The sequence below is a fragment of the Chiloscyllium punctatum genome, chromosome 24 (assembly GCF_047496795.1).
Source record: "Chiloscyllium punctatum isolate Juve2018m chromosome 24, sChiPun1.3, whole genome shotgun sequence".
Taxonomy (NCBI): Eukaryota; Metazoa; Chordata; class Chondrichthyes; order Orectolobiformes; family Hemiscylliidae; genus Chiloscyllium; species Chiloscyllium punctatum.
In genome coordinates this window covers 87,851,912-87,866,845 of record NC_092762.1, presented here as the reverse complement: position 1 = coordinate 87,866,845, position 14,934 = coordinate 87,851,912, and the positions used below count along the sequence as shown (strand labels likewise).

General features: G+C 57.2%; 1 protein-coding gene across 7 annotated transcripts in view; it reads left to right on the top strand.

The window, feature by feature from the left end:
- Window positions 1–2,401: 2,401 nt before the first annotated feature.
- The window catches only part of myo9b (myosin IXB), a 116,761-nt gene continuing 104,228 nt past the window's right edge, over window positions 2,402–14,934 (top strand). For 4 of the 7 annotated variants that reach the window (XM_072594456.1, XM_072594454.1, XM_072594455.1 and 1 more), the window contains exon 1: window positions 2,402–2,665. The gene's annotated coding sequence lies outside the window, so the exon portion shown is untranslated. Of the gene's footprint in view, window positions 2,666–2,951; window positions 2,968–14,934 lie in introns of those variants that run through there. The other 3 variants (XM_072594458.1, XM_072594457.1, XM_072594453.1) reach the window with 2 other exon arrangements.

The window sequence follows — 14,934 nt, the reverse complement described above, 5'->3', positions numbered from 1 at the left end:
AGCGCCGCACTTTCGGATGGTCAGTGCTGAGGGAATGGGCATTGTCGGAGGGTCAGCACTGAGGGAGTGGGCACTGTCAGAGTGTCAGCGCTGAAGGAGTGCCGCACTGTCACAGGGTCAGCATTGAGGGAGTGGGCACTGTCGGAGGGTCAGTGCTGAGGGAGTGCCGCACTGTCGGAGGGTCAGCGCTGAGGGAGCGCCGCACTTTCGGATGGTCAGTGCTGAGGGAATGGGCATTGTCGGAGGGTCAGCACTGAGAGAGTGGGCACTGTCAGAGTGTCAGCGCTGAAGGACTGCCGCACTGTCACAGGGTCAGCACTGAGGGAGTGGGCACTGTCAGAGTGTCAGCGCTGAAGGAGTGCCGCACTGTCACAGGGTCAGCATTGAGGGAGTGGGCACTGTCGGAGGGTCAGTGCTGAGGGAGTGCCGCACTGTCGGAGGGTCAGCGCTGAGGGAGCGCCGCACTTTCGGATGGTCAGTGCTGAGGGAATGGGCATTGTCGGAGGGTCAGCACTGAGGGAGTGGGCACTGTCAGAGTGTCAGCGCTGAAGGACTGCCGCACTGTCACAGGGTCAGCATTGAGGGAGTGGGCACTGTCGGAGGGTCAGTGCTGAGGGAGTGCCGCACTGTCGGAGGGTCAGCGCTGAGGGAGTGCCGCACTGTCGGAGGGTCAGCGTTGAGGGAGTGCCGTACTGTTGGAGGGTCAGTGCTGAGGGAGGGCCGCACTGTCGGAGGGTCAGCACTGAGGGAGCAAACACTGTTGGAGGGTCAGTGCTGAGGGAGCGCGACACTGTCAGAGGGTCAGCGCTGAGGGAGTGGGCATTGTCGGAGGGTCAGCGCTGAGGGAATACGCACTGTCGGAGGATCAACACTAAGGGAGTGCTGCACTGTCAGAGGGTCAGCGCGAATGGAGTGCTGCACTGTCAGAGGGTCAGCGCTGAGGGCACGCCACACTGTCAGAGGGTCAGCACTGAGAGAGTGGGCACTGTAGTAGGGTCAGCGCTGAGGGAGTGCCGCACTGTCGGAGAGTCAGTGCTGAGGGAGCGCGGCACTGTCGGAGGGTCAGCGCTGAGGGAGTGGGCATTGTCGGAGGGTCCGCGCTGATGTATTGGGCACTGTCAGATGGTCAGCGATGAGGGAGTGCCACAATGTGGGAGTGTCAGCGCTGAGGGAGTGGGCACGGTTGGGGGGCCGGGGCTGAGGGTGTGCCACACTGTCGGAGTGTCAGTGCTGAGGGAGTGCCGCACTGTCGGAGGGTCAGCGCTGTGGGAGTGCCGCACTGTCGGAGGGTCAGCGCTGAGGGAGTGGGCACTGTCAGAGGGTCAGTGCTGAGGGAGTGGGCACTGTGGAAGGGTCAGCGCTGAGGGAGTGCCGAACTGTCGGAGGGTCAGCGCTGAGGGAGTGCCGCACTGTCGGAGGGTCAGCGCTGAGGGAGTGGGCATTGTCGGAGGGTCCGCGCTGATGTATTGGGCACTGTCAGATGGTCAGCGATGAGGGAGTGCCACAATGTGGGAGTGTCAGCGCTGAGGGAGTGGGCACGGTTGGGGGGCCGGGGCTGAGGGAGTGCCGCACTGTCGGAGGGTCAGTGCTGAGGGAGTGCCGCACTGTCGGAGGGTCAGTGCTGAGGGAGTGGGCATTGTTGGAGGGTCAGTGCTGAGGGAGTGGACACTGTCGGAGGGTCAGTGCTGAGGGAGTGCCGCACTGTCAGAGGGTCAGCATTGAGGGAGTGGGCACTGTCGGAGGGTCAGCGCTGAAGGAGTGGACACTGTCAGAGGGTCAGCGCTGAGGGAGTGCCGCACTGTCGGAGGGTCTGCGCTGATGGAGTGCCGCACTGTCGAAGGGTCATTGCTGAGGGAGTGCCGCACTGTCGGAGGGTCAGCGCTGAGGGAATGCCGCACTGTCGGAGGGTCAGCGCTGAGGGAGTGGGCACTGTCGGAGGGTCAGCGCTGAGGGAGCGGGCACTGTCGGTGGGTCAGTTCTGAGGGAGTGCTGCACTGTCGGAGGGTCAGCGCTGAGGGAATGCCGCACTGTCGGAGGGTCAGCATTGAGGGAGTGCCACACTGTTGGAGGGTCAGCGCTGAGGAAGTGTAGGAGGGTCAGCGTTGAGGGAGTGCCACACTGTCAGAGGGTCAGCGCTGAGGGAGTGCCACACTGTCGGAGGGTCAGTGCTGAGAGAGTGCCGCCCTCATGAGAGAGGGAAGAATGAAGGGGGGCAAGGGGAGGGAGAGGAGAAAGAGTGGGGCTTAGGGAATGGGTTGGAACGGGCTGAGGCTGAGACAGGGCCAGAGTCAGAGCCGAATGTCGCTTCAGCCTGTGGCCGTCAGGAGGCGCTGGCGGGTGACGGCTGGACTCCCCCCTCCCTTCCCCTCCCTTCCCCTCCCCTCCCCTCCCCTCCCCTCCCCTCCCTCGGAAACTGAGGGAACGAGAGAGAAAAAGCAAAGAAAGGCGGAAACAGGAAAACCCCGGCTCGGTCTGAACCGAGAGCGGCTTCGCTGGAGCCGGAAGCAGCGGCGGGGCTGAGCCTGAGCCTGAGCCCGGGGAAGGGCGCTCGGGACGGGGCGGATACTGGCCCCGGTCCCGCCTGAGGAGGAGGAGGAGGAGGAGGCGGCAACGGGCGGGATACGGCCTGAAGTCCCGGGACACACGGAGCCAGGAGCCGGAGCTGGTGAGAAATTGCGCTCCTCGCTACAATGTTGCCGTTTAGTTGCGAGTCGCGGCGCTAGTTTCCGGAAAAAGAAACAAAGTATCGGAGCGCCGCGCCCCCGGGAGCCGCCAGCACCAGCTCCCTGTCCCCCCCCCCCTCTCTCTCTCTCTCTCTCTCTCCCCCTCTCCCCCTCTCCCCCTCCCCCTCCCCCCCCCGGGGGAGGGGGACCAGGAGCCGCCAGCTGCCCCCATCCCCGGGGGGGGGAGCCGCCGCCGCCGCACGCTCGAGCCCCCGGAGCCCGGAGCCCGGAGCCCGGCCCGAATGTAAGCTCGCGCTCGCCTCTCGCCGAAATCTCTCTCTCTCCCCCCGGGTGGGGAATGTCCTGGGACCGGGGGCAGCAACTACCCCCCGGGGAGGGGGACTGTGTCTCTCACCCCCCCCCCCCCCCCCCCTCCGATCGATGCTTCCGATTTTCACTGAATAGGATCCCCATCCCGGGGATGGGGGGCATTAACCCTCATCGTCAGAATCTCCAGCTCCCCTTCGGCCCCGGGACACCCACCCCCCCCCCATACTCCCTACCCCCTACCCCCATCTCCATCCTTCGTCCAGCCTCAAATCACCCTCCCTCACCAGATCATCAACCCTTTTTCCCTCAATCATCCCTTTCCCCGTCACCCATCCCAATCACCCCGTATTCAATCCCCTAGATAACCCCCCCCCCCCGATCACTCCCTCTTCGCCCCCTCTTCAGCCCCCCCAATCAGCCCCCGATCATCCCCTCTTCACTCCCCCAGATCATCCCCTCTTCACTCCCCCAGATCATCCCCTCTTCACTCCCCCAGATCATCCCCTCTTCACTCCCCCAGATCATCCCCTCTTCACTCCCCCCGATCATTACCTCTTCACTCCCCCAGATCATCCCCTCTTCACTCCCCCAGATCATCCCCTCTTCACTCCCCCAGATCATCCCCTCTTCACTCCCCCAGATCATCCCCTCTTCACTCCCCCAGATCATCCCCTCTTCACTCCCCCAGATCATCCCCTCTTCACGTCCCCGATCATCCCCTCTTCACTCCCCCGATCATCCCCTCTTCACCCCCCCCAGATCACCCCCTCTTCAACCCCCCAGATCACCCCCTCTTCAACCCCCCTCTTCGCCCCCCCAGATCACCCCCTCTTCGCCCCCCCAGATCACCCCCTCTTCGCCCCCCCAGATCACCCCCTCTTCGCCCCCCCGATCATTCCCTCTTCGCCCCCCCATCATTCCCTCTTCACCCCCCCATCATTCCCTCTTCAACCCCCCCCGATCATTCCCTCTTCACCCCCTCTTCACGTCCCCGATCATCCCCTCTTCACGTCCCCGATCATCCCCTCTTCACGTCCCCGATCATCCCCTCTTCACTCCCCCCGATCATCCCCTCTTCACTCCCCCCGATCATCCCCTCTTCACTCCCCCCGATCATCCCCTCTTCACTCCCCCCGATCATCCCCTCTTCACCCCCCCAGATCATCCCCTCTTCACCCCCCCAGATCACCCCCTCTTCACCCCCCCCAGATCACCCCCTCTTCACCCCCCCAGATCACCCCCTCTTCACCCCCCCAGATCACCCCCTCTTCACCCCCCCAGATCACCCCCTCTTCACCCCCCCAGATCACCCCCTCTTCACCCCCCCAGATCACCCCCTCTTCACCCCCCCAGATCACCCCCTCTTCACCCCCCCAGATCACCCCCTCTTCACCCCCCCAGATCACCCCCTCTTCACTCCCCCAGATCACCCCCTCTTCACTCCCCCAGATCACCCCCTCTTCACTCCCCCAGATCACCCCCTCTTCACTCCCCCAGATCACCCCCTCTTCACTCCCCCAGATCATTCCCTCTTCACCCCTCCAGATCACCCCCTCTTCAACCTCCCCGATCATTCCCTCTTCAACCCCCCCCAGATCATTACCTCTTCACCCCCCCCAGATCATTACCTCTTCACCCCCCCCAGATCATTCCCTCTTCACCCCCCCCAGATCATTCCCTCTTCACCCCCCCCAGATCACCCCCTCTTCAACCTCCCCGATCATCCCCTCTTCACCCCCCCAGATCACACCCTGATCACCCCATCTTCATCCCCCCATTCATCCCCTTTCCCCTATCCTGATCACCCTCCTCTTCACCCCACCCTCTTTTACTCCCATGATCACAGCCTCCCCAATCACACCCACTCTCAATCACCCACTGCCCTGACCCTCTACCCCAATCACCCCTCCCCAATCAGCCGACCCTGCCCCCCAAATCACCCCGCCCCTCCCCAATCACCCCCTTATCACCCCTTCTCCCTTTGCCTTTCACCTACCCTCCAACCCTGTCCCACTCCCCGCCCCCCACTAACTGCTGCTGAAAGCTGAGTATAGTCACTATCTCAGTGCCAGGGATCTGAGTTCGATTCCAGTCTCGGGCGACCATCTGTGTGGAGTTTGCATGTTCTCCCCGTGTCTGCGTGGGTTTCCTCCGGGTGCTCCGGTTTCCTCCCACAGTCCCAAGATGTGCAGGTCAGGTGAATTGGTCATGCTAAATTGCCTGTAGAGTTAGGTACATTAGTTAGGGGGAATAGGTCTGGGTGGGTTACTCTTCGGAGGGCCGGTGTGGACTAGTTGGGCCAAAGGACCTGTTTCACACTGTAGGGAATCTAATCTAATCTAATCAGCAAAGTGTCTCAAACTGTAACCTGGTCATCTCAACTCCTGTGATTTGGTTTAACTGTTGACCAGGACACTGTGAGAATCCCCTGTTCTTAAGGGACCCTCTACATTTATCTTGTGAAAGGTCCAGCAAGCCTTGAGCTGAGAATCCATTTGGAGAAGGATATTTCCAACTCTCCAGCTGCTGACCCTACCTAATTGCCTGCAGCACTTGAGTTTGAATTTCGTTAATTTCTTGACTGGTGTCTTTGTAGAAAAATATAAAAGTAACCAATGTGTTACAACTCTCAAGACAGTGCATCAATTAAATAAGTTAACTACCTTGATCTCAAATTATGTTCAAACCTTGACTAAAAGACAACAAAGATTAACTCATTGCTGTCTGACGTATCTATTGCTGAAAAATGTGTTGCTGGAAAAACGCAGCAGGTCAGGCAGCATCCAAGGAGCAGGAGAATCGACATTTCGGGCATAAGCCCTTCTTCAGGAATGAGGAGGGTGTGCCAAGCAGGCTAAGATAAAAGGTAGGGAGGAGGGACTTGGGGGAGGGGCGTTGGGGATACGATAGTTGGAAAGAGGTCAAGGTGGGGGTGATAGGCCGGAGAGGGGGTGGGAGCGGAGAGGTCGGGAAGCAGATTGCAGGTCAAGAAGGCGATGCTGAGTCTGAGGGTTGGGACTGAGAAAAGGTGGGGGGAGGGGAAATGAGGAAGGTGGAGAGATCTGCATTCATCCCTTGTGGTTGGAGGGTTCCTAGGTGGAAGATGAGGCGCTCTTCCTCCAGGCGTCATGTTGCCATGGTCTGGCGATGGAGGAGGCCAAGGACCTGCATGTCCTTGGCGGAGTGGGAGGGGGAGTTAAAGTGTTGAGCCACGGGGTGGTTGGGTTGGTTGGTGCGGGTGTCCTAGAGGTGTTCTCTGAAACGTTCCGCAAGTAGGCAGCCTGTCTCCCCAATGTATAAGAGGCCACATCGGGTGCAGCGGATGCAGTAAATGATGTGTGTGGAGGTGCAGGTGAATTTGTGACGGATATGGAAGGATCCCTTGGGCCTTGGAGGGAAGTGAGGGGGGAGCTGTGGGCGCAAGTTTTGCATTTCTTGCGGTTACAGGGGAAGATGCCGGGAGTGGAGGTTGGGTTGGTGGACCTGACGAGGAAGTCGTGGAGGGAGTGGTCTTTCTGGAATGCTGATAGGGGAGGGGAGGGAAATATATCCCTGGTGGTGGGGTCTGTTTGGAGGTGGCAGAAATGACGACGGATGATATGATGTATCTGGAGGTTGGTGGGGTGGTAGGTGAGGACCAGTGGGGTTCTGTCCTGGTGGCGATTGGAGGGGCGGGAAGTGGAGGAGATGCAGTGGAGAGCATCGTCAACCACGTCTGAGGGGAAATTGCGGTCTTTGAAAAGTATTTATTGTCTTCGATATGAGAAATTGGTGTAAAATGCATTTCTGTTTAAAAACTGTAATGTCCTGTTTGCAAATCCTTTCTGTGGTCAAAAGAGACATGGCAGAGGATGGGCTGGAGTCTGAATGGATACAGACTGATGCTCCAGATGCTGGTCAAGCATGAGCTTGATCTTCAAACCTGTAGGATACTCTCTCCGAATGATCTGTGACCTATTGGACAGTACCTCTTATTGCTTCGCATCTGAGGGTATGTCACTGAACTGATGGCGGTGGGGGAGGTTATTTCCATATTTTTCACATCCTCCCCCATATAGCAGCTTGAACCAGGAAGTTGTGACTGAAGCTTAGTCATGTGGGACTGCTGTGAAATTGGAAGGAGTTCATTGAGGAACTGGGCCAGCAAGGCTTTTGATTTCTACCATGTCCCCTTTCCAACCTTGGGTTATGTTTGCAGAGAAATTATTTTAAAGATGTTCTTTTTCAGGAAGTTGTGTTTATATCCCACCGTTAACAAAGCATCATGACCAGGGCTGAAATGTACTGGAGACATAGATATGGAGAGAAAGCAGGAGGTCACAGCACTGACCAAAGGTTTGATTAAACAAGTGGGTTTTAAGAAGGGTCTTAAAGGATAAGAGGCAACGTGGAGAGTTTTGGAGGGGGGGATCCCAGTGTTTGACACAGAGTATAGCCACCATTGAAGGGGGCTGCAGGAAGCTGCAAAAGGTCAAAGGGAGGGGAGGAGAGCTCAGGGCAAACTGTGGACCCCAACAAAGCTGGAATCAATGGGAATTATGGGCAAACTCTCTGCTGGTTGGAGGCATACCTGACACATAGAAAGATGGTTGCGATTATTGGAGGTCAGTCACCTCCACTCAAGGACATATCTGCAGGAGTTCCTCAGGGTCGTGCCCTCGGTCCAACCACCTTCAGCTGCTTCATCAATGACCTTCCCTCCATCAGAAGTCAGAAGAGGGAACTGATGGTTGCACAGTGTTTGGCGTAATTCATGACTTGTCAGATACTGAAACAGTCCAGGTCCAAATGTAACAAGATCTGGACAGTGTCCAGGCTTGGGTTGAAAAGTGGTAAATAAAAAGTTACAAGTGCCAGGCAATGACGAAATTGGGAACAGGGTATTGAGTTGGATGATCAGCCACATTTGTATTGAATGGTGGAGCAGCTTGAAGGAATTGAATGTTCTCGTCCTGTTCCTATTTACATTATTCCTACCTCCAGCAAAAGAGAGCCTAGCCATGTTGTCTTGACATTCAATCACTGAATCCCCCACTGTCAACATTCTGGGAATTACCATTGACCAGAAACTGAACTGAACTCACTGTGTAAACACAGTAGCGTCCAATGTAGGTCAGATTCACCCTCTACGAGGCACAAGTCAGGGATGTGATGGAATATTCCCCACTTGCCTGGATGGGTGCAGCTCCAACAACATTCAAGAAGCTTGACACCGTCCAGGACAAAGCATCCCACTTGATTGGCACCACATCACCATCTTCAATATTCACCCCCTTCACCCCCAACTGTACAGTGAGCACAGTGTGTAACATCTGCAGTAATATCCCTAAAGTTCTTTTGACAGTATCTTCCAAACCCAAAACTAGAGGGACAACAGCAGCAGATACACGGGAACAGCAGGCCCTGCAAGTTCCCCTCCAAGCCACTCACCATCCTGGATTAGTGGTGCTGGAAGAGCACAGCAGTTCAGGCAACATCCAAGGAGCTTCGAAATCGACGTTTTGGGCAAAAGCCCTTCATCAGGAATAAAGGCAGTGAGCCTGAAGCATGGAGAGATAAGCTAGAGGAGGGTGGGGGTGGGGAGAAAGTAGCATAGAGTACAATGGGTAAGTGGGGGAGGGGATGAAGGTGATAGGTCAAGGAGGAGAGGGTGGAGTGGATAGGTGGAAAAGAAGATAGGCAGGTCGGACAAGTCCGGACAAGTCATGGGGACAGTTACTGAGCTGGAAGTTTAGAACTAGGGTGGGGTGGGGGAAGGGGAAATGAGGAAACTGTTGAAGTCTACATTGATGCCCTGGGGTTGAAGTGTTCCGAGGCAGAAGATGAGGCGTTCTTCCTCCAGGCGTCTGGTGGTGAGGGAGCGGCGGTGAAGGAGGCCCAGGACCTCCATGTCCTCGGCAGAGTGGGAGGGGGAGTTGAAATGTTGGGCCACAGGGCGGTGTGGTTGATTGGTGCGGGTGTCTCGGAGATGTTCCCTAAAGCGCTCTGCTAGGAGGCGCCCAGTCTCCCCAATGTAGAGGAGACCGCTTCGGGAGCAACGGATACAATAAATGATATTAGTGGATGTGCAAGTAAAACTTTCATGGATGTGGAAGGCTCCTTTAGGGCCTTGGATAGAGGTGAGGAAGGAGGTGTGGGCACAGGTTTTACATTTCCTGCGGTGGCAGGGGAAAGTGCCAGAATGGGAGGGTGGGTCGTAGTGGGGTGTGGACCTGACCAGGTAGTCACGGAGGGAACAGTCTTTGCGGAAGGCAGAAAGGGATGGGGAGGGAAATATATCCCTGGTAGTGGGATCTGTTTGGAGGTGGCGGAAATGTCGGCGGATGATTTGGTTGATGCAAAGGTTTGTAGGGTGGAAGGTGAGCACCAGGGGGGTTCTGTCCTTGTTACGGTTGGAGGGGTGGGGTCTGAGGGCGGAGGTGCGGGATGTGGACGAGATGCGTTGGAGGGCATCTTTAACCATGTGGGAAGGGAATTTGTGGTCTCTAACCACAGAACACACCAGATGGCCTCCTTCTTTAGAGACCGCGAATTCCCTTCCCACGTGGTTAAAGATGCCCTCCAACGCATCTCGTCCACATCCCGCACCTCCGCCCTCAGACCCAACCCCTCCAACAGTTTCCTCATTTCCCCTTCCCCCACCTCACCCTAGTTCTAAACTTCCAGCTCAGTTACTGTCTCCTTGACTTGTCCGACCAGCCTATCTTCTTTTCCACCTATCCACTCCACCCTCCCCTCCCTGACCTATCACCTTCATCTCCTCCCCCACTCACCCATTGTACTCTATGCTACTTTCTCCCCACCCCCACCCTCCTCTAGTTTATCTCTCCACGCTTCAGGCTCACTGCCTTTATTCCTGATGAAGGGCTTTTGCCCGAAACGTCGATTTCGAAGCTACTTGGATGCTGCCTGAACTGCTGTGCTCTTCCAGCACCACTAATCTGGTTTCCAGCATCTGCAGTCATTGTTTTTACCTCACTCACCATCCTGACTTGGACATATATCGCTATTCCTTCAGTGTCACTAGAACAAATCCTGGAATTCCCTCCCTAACAACATGGTGGGTCTACATACAGCATGTGGACTCAGTGGTTTATGAAGGCAGCTTACATTACTCTCTCAAGGGGAATTAGAGCTGGAAATAAATGCTGGGTCTAGCCAGCAACACCCGACCAAGAAATAAACAAAGTAATACACCTGGAGGAGGGACAGGAAAGAGCTATTGAGGGATTAAGGGTAGAGATAGGTGATAAGGAAGACACTTTCTCCATTATTGGAGATATCAGTAACCAGTTGATAGAGATTTAAAGTAAGAAGAGGTGGAAGGCTAAGAGAGAGTTGAGGAAAAGTGTTTTCACGTAGGGGCTGGTGTAAGCCTGTGATCCTCTCCTTGGAAAGCTGGTTGAGTCTGAATCTATTGTATCGTTGAAATGGGTTTTGATGTTCACTGATGATGATGCCTCTCAGCCTTTGGGCCAGAAGTTGGAACATGGGATGAACAGAGTCAGTTCTTTAACGTGTGTGTGGGCAATAAGTAACTGAGTGGCCTTATTCAGTGCTGTAAATGTCCGAGTCCATGATAAAAGTGCAATGATGGGAATTCAGCCATGGCTGATGAAGCCAGTATAATTCTGAAAATACAGTGTCGTGGAATCAGTAGCAAGCTGGGACAGGTACAGCAAGGTATACAATGAGCTGCAATTAATGGAAGGAGATCAGAAGAGCATTTGAAGAAGTTGAATTTGGAGGTGACAGTTGATGTGTGGAGGTTGCAGTAGGTGTTCTTAATAATCAGGGCACGATTGTCGTTTTTGGTCACAGTCAGCCTGACCATGATCCGGTCTCACCTGATGCCTGTTCTCCAGGGGTCTGGGGCCTGTGATCAGGAGGGAACAACCTCACACTAACATCTGCTGCTCCCCAGCCTGAGGCTACAGGAGTTACATGTCGCTCTTCATCGCTGCTGTGACTTGTGGTCAGCGTTGAGGGAGTGCCGCAATGTCGGAGGATCAGTGCTGAGGGAGTTTGGCACTGTCGGGGGATCAGTACTGAGGGAGTTTGGCACTATCAGAAGGTCTGTGCTGAGGGAGTGCCGCACTGTCGGAGGGTCAGTGCTGAGGGAGTGCCGCACTGTCGGAGGGTCAGTGCTGAGGGAGTGCCGCACTGTCGGAGGGTCAGTGCTGAGGGAGTGCCGCACTGTCGGAGGGTCAGTGCTGAGGGAGTGCCGCACTGTCGGAGGGTCAGTGCTGAGGGAGTGCCGCACTGTCGGAGGGTCAGTGCTGAGGGAGTGCCGCACTGTCGGAGGGTCAGTGCTGAGGGAGTGCCGCACTGTCGGAGGGTCAGTGCTGAGGGAGTGCCGCACTGTCGGAGGGTCAGTGCTGAGGGAGTGCCGCACTGTCGGAGGGTCAGTGCTGAGGGAGTGCCGCACTGTCGGAGGGTCAGTGCTGAGGGAGTGCCGCACTGTCGGAGGGTCAGTGCTGAGGGAGTGCCGCACTGTCGGAGGGTCAGTGCTGAGGGAGTGCCGCACTGTCGGAGGGTCAGTGCTGAGGGAGTGCCGCACTGTCGGAGGGTCAGTGCTGAGGGAGTGCCGCACTGTCGGAGGGTCAGTGCTGAGGGAGTGCCGCACTGTCGGAGGGTCAGTGCTGAGGGAGTGCCGCACTGTCGGAGGGTCAGTGCTGAGGGAGTGCCGCACTGTCGGAGGGTCAGTGCTGAGGGAGTGCCGCACTGTCGGAGGGTCAGTGCTGAGGGAGTGCCGCACTGTCGGAGGGTCAGTGCTGAGGGAGTGCCGCACTGTCGGAGGGTCAGTGCTGAGGGAGTGCCGCACTGTCGGAGGGTCAGTGCTGAGGGAGTGCCGCACTGTCGGAGGGTCAGTGCTGAGGGAGTGCCGCACTGTCGGAGGGTCAGTGCTGAGGGAGCGCCGCACTGTCGGAGGGTCAGTGCTGAGGGAGCGCCGCACTGTCGGAGGGTCAGTGCTGAGGGAGCGCCGCACTGTCGGAGGGTCAGTGCTGAGGGAGCGCCGCACTGTCGGAGGGTCAGTGCTGAGGGAGCGCCGCACTGTCGGAGGGTCAGTGCTGAGGGAGCGCCGCACTGTCGGAGGGTCAGTGCTGAGGGAGCGCCGCACTGTCGGAGGGTCAGTGCTGAGGGAGCGCCGCACTGTCGGAGGGTCAGTGCTGAGGGAGCGCCGCACTGTCGGAGGGTCAGTGCTGAGGGAGCGCCGCACTGTCGGAGGGTCAGTGCTGAGGGAGCGCCGCACTGTCGGAGGGTCAGTGCTGAGGGAGCGCCGCACTGTCGGAGGGTCAGTGCTGAGGGAGCGCCGCACTGTCGGAGGGTCAGTGCTGAGGGAGCGCCGCACTGTCGGAGGGTCAGTGCTGAGGGAGCGCCGCACTGTCGGAGGGTCAGTGCTGAGGGAGTGCCGCACTGTCGGAGGGTCAGTGCTGAGGGAGTGCCGCACTGTCGGAGGGTCAGTGCTGAGGGAGTGCCGCACTGTCGGAGGGTCAGTGCTGAGGGAGTGCCGCACTGTCGGAGGGTCAGTGCTGAGGGAGTGCCGCACTGTCGGAGGGTCAGTGCTGAGGGAGTGCCGCACTGTCGGAGGGTCAGTGCTGAGGGAGTGCCGCACTGTCGGAGGGTCAGTGCTGAGGGAGTGCCGCACTGTCGGAGGGTCAGTGCTGAGGGAGTGCCGCACTGTCGGAGGGTCAGTGCTGAGGGAGTGCCGCACTGTCGGAGGGTCAGTGCTGAGGGAGTGCCGCACTGTCGGAGGGTCAGTGCTGAGGGAGTGCCGCACTGTCGGAGGGTCAGTGCTGAGGGAGTGCCGCACTGTCGGAGGGTCAGTGCTGAGGGAGTGCCGCAGTGTCGGAGGGTCAGTGCTGAGGGAGTGCCGCACTGTCGGAGGGTCAGTGCTGAGGGAGTGCCGCACTGTCGGAGGGTCAGTGCTGAGGGAGTGCCGCACTGTCGGAGGGTCAGTGCTGAGGGAGTGCCGCACTGTCGGAGGGTCAGTGCTGAGGGAGTGCCGCACTGTCGGAGGGTCAGTGCTGAGGGAGTGCCGCACTGTCGGAGGGTCAGTGCTGAGGGAGTGCCGCACTGTCGGAGGGTCAGTGCTGAGGGAGTGCCGCACTGTCGGAGGGTCAGTGCTGAGGGAGTGCCGCACTGTCGGAGGGTCAGTGCTGAGGGAGTGCCGCACTGTCGGAGGGTCAGTGCTGAGGGAGTGCCGCACTGTCGGAGGGTCAGTGCTGAGGGAGTGCCGCACTGTCGGAGGGTCAGTGCTGAGGGAGTGCCGCACTGTCGGAGGGTCAGTGCTGAGGGAGTGCCGCACTGTCGGAGGGTCAGTGCTGAGGGAGCGCCGCACTGTCGGAGGGTCAGTGCTGAGGGAGCGCCGCACTGTCGGAGGGTCAGTGCTGAGGGAGCGCCGCACTGTCGGAGGGTCAGTGCTGAGGGAGCGCCGCACTGTCGGAGGGTCAGTGCTGAGGGAGCGCCGCACTGTCGGAGGGTCAGTGCTGAGGGAGCGCCGCACTGTCGGAGGGTCAGCGCGGCACTGTGGGAGGGTCAGCGCTGAGGGAGCGCCGCACTGTCGGAGGGTCAGCGCTGAGGGAGCGCCGCACTGTCGGAGGGTCAGCGCTGAGGGAGCGCCGCACTGTCTGAGGTCTATGACACCATTTAAAGAAGAACAGGAGGGTTCTCCATGGATCTGGTCCAAACTCTGATCTTTCAGTAATGTGGAAAGTCCGTGATGTCATTGTGGGAGTTGCTGAGGGTGCATTGGCTGCTGCATTTTCTACAAGAGTAACTTTACGTAAAACATAGATCACTGGCTGCAAAGGGCTTTAACTTTTTATGAAGAGTTTAAGATGTAGGAGCAGAAGTATGCCATTTGGCCCATCAAGTCACCTTCTCTGTTCAGTGATGTGGAGGTGCCAGTGTTGAATTGGGGTGTAAAAAGTTAAAAATCACACAACACCAGGTTATAGTCCAACAGGTTTAATTGGAAGCACACTAGCTTTTGGAGCGCTGCTCCTCATCAGATGATTCAATGAGATCATGGCTGATCTGAGAATCAAAGAACAGTAGTTATTTTATATTCATTCGGGGCATGTGGGTGTCAATGGCTGGGCCCATCACTTATTGCCTGTCCCTTGTTGCCCCTTGAGAAGTTGGGGGTGAACTGCCTTCTTGAACCACTGCAGTCCACCTGCTGTGGGTTGACCCACAATGCCCCTAGGGTGGGAATTCCAGGATTCTGACTTAGCAACAGTGAAGGAACGGTGATATATTTCCAAATCGGGATGGTGAGTGGCTCGGAGGGGAACTTGAAGGTGGTGGTCCCATATATCTGCTATGATTTTTAACTTGGTTCACCCCAATCCAACTGGCACCTCCACATCATCTGCCATCCTTGTCCTTCTTGATGGAAGTGGTCATGGGTTTGGAAGGTGCTGTCTGAGGATCTTTGGTGAATTTCTGCAGGGCATCTTGTAGATGGCACACATTGTTGCTACATCAGTGGTGGAGGGAGTGGATGTTTGTGGATGTGGCACAAATCAAGCGGGCTGCTTTGTCCTGGGTGGTGTTAAGCTTCTTGTATATTGCTGGAGTTGCCCCCATCCAGGCAAGTGGGGAGTATCCCATCACACTCCAGACTTGTGCTTCGTAGATGGAGGACAGGTTTTCAGGAGTCAGTTGGGATACTCACAGCAGTATTCCTAGTCTCTGAGCCACTCTTGTAGCTCCACTGAGTTTGTGTGATGAATCCGGTTAAGTTTCTGATCAGTGGTAACTCCAGGATGATGTTAGTGGGAGATTCAGTGATGGTAACACCATTGAATGTCAAGCGGCAGTGGTTAGATTGTCGCTTATGGCTAATGGTCATAATCTGACATTTATATGGCATTAATATTACTTGCCATTTGTCAGTCCAATCCTGGATATTGTCCAGATCTTGTTGCATTTG